General features: G+C 39.4%; 1 protein-coding gene across 1 annotated transcript in view; it reads left to right on the top strand.

The window, feature by feature from the left end:
• The window catches only part of LOC135102317 (DNA-binding protein K10-like), a 28,915-nt gene extending 24,296 nt beyond the window's left edge, over nt 1-4,619 (top strand). Inside the window, 1 exon segment of the mRNA XM_064007357.1 lies at nt 1,209-4,619. The gene's annotated coding sequence lies outside the window, so the exon portion shown is untranslated.
• The last annotated feature ends 203 nt before the right edge of the window (nt 4,620-4,822 follow it).

Genomic DNA, 4,822 nt, shown 5'->3' with positions numbered 1-4,822 from the left:
ATCATGAGTTTTTTTCCTGTTGATGATGCAGAATTATTGTTAAGAAAAGTGGAAGGGCAGGACCAGACAGAGAGTTTCTTAGTATGATGCGTATATAACTAAGCCCTTGTATAGTAAGTTTTATCAGTAATCGTTAAAGAAATTCTGCTCTTCATAACTACGAAGCGCCACCTGCCGGGAAGCTGCAGTGAACGTTGCAAAGGTATTCGACGCATTTATGTCTTACGGACCAACCTTGAGACACTTCACTGTAGAAAAAAAAAAAAATCCTAGCATGAGACGTAGATACCCTGTGTGTGTGTGTGTGTGTGTGTGTGTGAAAAACACGTCCAAACAACATTTCTGACGCCTGTCCGAAGCAGGTATTCACTGAGGGATACACGCCGCCCTTGCTGATACCATAACTTGTACTAACAACAACAACAACAACAACAACAACAACAACAACAACAACAACAACAACAACAATACCAACAGTTGTTACTACTACTACTACTACTACTACTACTACTAACAGTACGAGCACGTTTAAGTCTTGATCTCTGGAGTTAAATCTCTCTCTCTCTCTCTCTCTCTCTCTCTCTCTCTCTCTCTCTCTCTCTCTCTCTCTCTCTCTCTCTCTGGATGTAATTTACTCATAAGTGTAAAGGAAAGATTAATTATAGTGTGTGTGTGTGTGTGTGTGTGTGTGTGTGTGTGTGTGTGTGTGTGTGTGTGTGTGTGTGTGTGTGTTTTATCATCTTCACCATGATTATCATCATCATCATCATCATCATCATCATCATCATCATCATCATCATCATCATCATCATTATCAGCAGCAGCAGCAGCAGCTTCTATGAGTCTGACTCCACTTCAGGAGCTCCCCACAATAATAAAAAAAAGCTTTCTCTCCATTCATCATCATCATCATCACCATCACCATCATCATCATCATCATCATCATCATCATTATCATTATCATCATCAGCTTCTATGAGTGACTCCACTTCAGGAGCTCCCCACAACCCAAAAAAAAGGGCTCTCTCCATTCATCATCATCAATTTTTTTATTATTATTATTATTATTATAGGCTTCCAGAATGTTCATCACTAAATAGCTATACGTTCTCTTGTATACACTTGTATCTATGTATATTTACATTGCATACATTTATTACTTATTACAACGGTCACTAATGTATTGTGTATTTCTACCACTGTTTCAGAATCCCAGTGTAACACCACCATCACCACCACCACCGCCGCCACTACCACCACCACCACCATCACCACCACCATCAGCACTGCTACCACCACCGCCACCGCCCGCCCTGTAGTCACCTTGAGGCATCCTGGTCTTGGTCACCCCGTCCCTACCCCGTCCCCTTAGTCTTCCGCGAGATTATTATTATTATTATTATTATTATTATTATTATTATTACTATTATTATTATTATTATTATTATTATTATTATTATTATTGTGGAACGTCTGGAGTATCAGTTCTTCTTCAGTATTTCATAGCTATTTTTGTTGTCTTTTTATTATTTTAGAGGCTGATAAATAAAGGAGGGAAGAAAATAACAAAGAAAGAAGAATGATCCATGTATTTTTTTCAGATGGAAGGGGTTGATTGTTTGATTGATTAATTGATTGATTGAGTGATTGAAAATGTTGTGCCGCAACACGGAGGTCATATGGCGCCGTGAGGAGGACATCGCGAGGAAGGAGAGTGAGGAGAGAGGCGGGGCAGAATGTAGACCCGCCGTGTAGGAAGGAAAGGAGAAGGGAGTGGACGCTTGGGAAGGTGTCACTGCCTGGTACTGACTCACTCACTGACTCACTCACTGATTGATAAGTGTGAGTGTGTAAATGGGAGGCAAGAAAAAGAATCGCTTTAGGGGAGGAGTAGTTAAGCGGGATTTTTATTAGACATCTAATGATTTTTGTATACCTCGACCAGTTCCCTGTTCACCTAACGTCACCCTCATGAACAAACTGCCTAAGTAATTTTTCGGCGATTTTTTAATCTTTGCTTCAGTGAATTCTTCATCACGTGATGTTAGTTATGTCTAAGGCTCGGGTGGTCAATGATTTGACTTAACGGTTTCTGTTATTGATATGGAAATAAAAGAAACGAAAAGTTTGCGTCATCTCGATTTCCCGAAAAGTAAAATAAATTGCTTTAACAGTTTGTTTATGAAGGTGATGACAGTAGAAAGGCGGATTGCGCGATGCATTTTGTGCCATGGTGGATGGAGCAGCCTGCAGATAATAACAATAGTAATGTATTCAGGTTATGTTGGTGGACATCCTTTGTTCTGCCGTTGCCCCTCTTCCACCACCGCTTGACAGCCAAGCACAACAGTCTTCCTCATACAGCCATCAGTCTTCCAACCTCAGGCTAAAAATAAAACGACTGGTTCCTCCAGGTACTCGTATAGTTAATGGTATCCCTTGTCCATTAAAATAACCTTACTACATTCTTCATAGTATATAATATCATCGAAGGCTCACCAATACCATTCTTCCATCCATCCACCCATCCATCCATCACGTAAGTCTTCTGTAGCAGAAAGGTGAGGTGTTATGCTGTTTAGGTGGTCCGTTGGAACTTTCTCCTTGTTTACAATGAGAAAGGCCAATAATTTACTGATTGACTGATGTTAGACGCAGCAACAATTGTAGGGGCCAAGTGGCACTCATGGAATAAAAAAAAAAATAAATAGAGAAAGAAAGAAATGAATAAATACGTTTCCGAAGGAAGGAAGAAAACGTTGGCAATGTAATGCTCCAAATTGTACACGCGACCGGAAATACATTTTTTTACTGTATTCTCCTTCCTTCGTGTGGCGTCTTTCTCTTTTCCAGTGGAGGATGCAGCAGGCGTGTTCTTACCCAGTTGTATATTTATTACTACTCGTCTTATATACATACATATCTTAGCAGCACTGTCTTACCTCGAGCGTGTGAGAAACACCTTCATGTTTCGTCTGTATATAAAAGTCTAAGTTTGTATTGAGCTAAGGATTTATTTTAACCTGTATACACAACTCAGTTACTCGGTCAATTACTTCTTCACTTGTTGAATTTAACACACTTTAAATACTATAAATAAATAAATATATATATATTGAGGCAACGTTGGTGATCAGGTGTTGATTCCCGTCCCTTATGTGACGCACGGGGAACAGCCACTTGTGTCTCTGTTGTCGTCTACATGTGCTATTTTTATATAGTTACTTAGTGTGAGTGAGTGAGTGTGTGTGCGTGTGTGTGTCTCTGTGTGTGTGTGTGTGTGTGTGTGTGTGTGTGTGTGTGTGTGTGTGTGTGTGTGTGTGTGTGTTTCCTTCCTGATGTATTACTCACAAGAGCATAGTAGATGCATACACCCTCCACTGTTCATTCAAGGATTACTAATGGGAAGAATTAACGTGAGGAGTGGGTCTTGCCTTGGCGTTCCCTGCCTCACCAAGCCAGGGATCCATAAACCTTTGCTAGCATGACCACCTGTCCACAAGTAACATATGGGATGATGGAAGGGAACGAGAAAGAATAATAATAAAATAATCATAATTGACGAATAAATTGATCTTGTAAAGCGTCACAGCAAGTTCATAATGGCGCCGGAGGAGGAGAAGGAGTAAGAAGACAAGAAATCGTAAAGAAAAAAAAAATTACAAAAGAATGAATTGAGTAATGGCGCCATAAGGGTCACGTGGCGCCTTGGAGTATGAGGAAAAGGAGTGTATGCATCAGTTTTGTGCGTGAAGTGACTGGTCTATATAGTTTATTATCCCCCTCTCGTGATGCAGCTCATTAGTTAGGATATTTCAAGGAGTTATGAAGCCCTTACTAGTCTTGTACCTATGTGATCTACTCGTAATTACTGCCGTCACTCACTGCTGCACCTGAAAATGATACATATTTTCATTTCTTGTGTAGGTGACTACATTTTCATATTAATTCCAAAATCAGTGTGATTATTTTGTAGTGCAACTTTGTTACTATTAGCGACTCTAATCCCAATATATATATATATATATATATATATATATATATATATATATATATATATATATATATATATATATATATATATATATATATATATATATATATATACACATACATTCTCGTTCGAAGAAAACAGTTAGATGGTCGTGTTAGATATTCATGATATTGTGGCTTATTACCTTTACGTACACTGTTAATTATATATCAGGCACATTGTTCAGCCATCATACTAAATGGAAAGAAACCATCAGGATAACGATGAAGATATCATATTGCCTACAAAAAACTTGTCTAGTATATTTGAATAAGTTTTGTAGCTGAAGTTATAATATCCATCCATACAGAGCCCGTCACAGTTAGCCTAGAGTGCCTGTTCGTTATAAAGGAGGTATTCCAGGCGGTGGTCAGGTGTTCACTGTATGTACCCGAAGCGGCAGGACAGCAGCAATGATAGGTTAGTAGGAGCTTCACACTCCCATCTTGTATAGCGTGGGTCGTCCCTTCAGCTAATACTGATGATGATGATGATATACTTTAGTTGATATGACAGCGACTGGTGCCAGAGAATAATAATATGTACAGCCAGTGTATAACTAGGGAATAAACTGTATGAACCATAACTTCACCTTGTTTGACACCACCTCTTGTAGATGTTGCAGAACATAAATGTAAGTACAATCACTAAGATTCTCTCTCTCTCTCTCTCTCTCTCTCTCTCTCTCTCTCTCTCTCTCTCTCTCTCTCTCTCTCTCTCTCTCAGGTGTAGAGCGAAAGCCTGTGTAGGAGAATCCAACCAGAGCAGAGGTCAGCGCAACGTGGTGGA

This window comes from Scylla paramamosain, chromosome 7 (genome assembly GCF_035594125.1).
Source record: "Scylla paramamosain isolate STU-SP2022 chromosome 7, ASM3559412v1, whole genome shotgun sequence".
In the NCBI taxonomy this organism is placed as follows: domain Eukaryota; kingdom Metazoa; phylum Arthropoda; class Malacostraca; order Decapoda; family Portunidae; genus Scylla; species Scylla paramamosain.
Note: the sequence above shows the minus strand (reverse complement) of the source record. Positions and strands in the feature narration are given on the sequence as shown.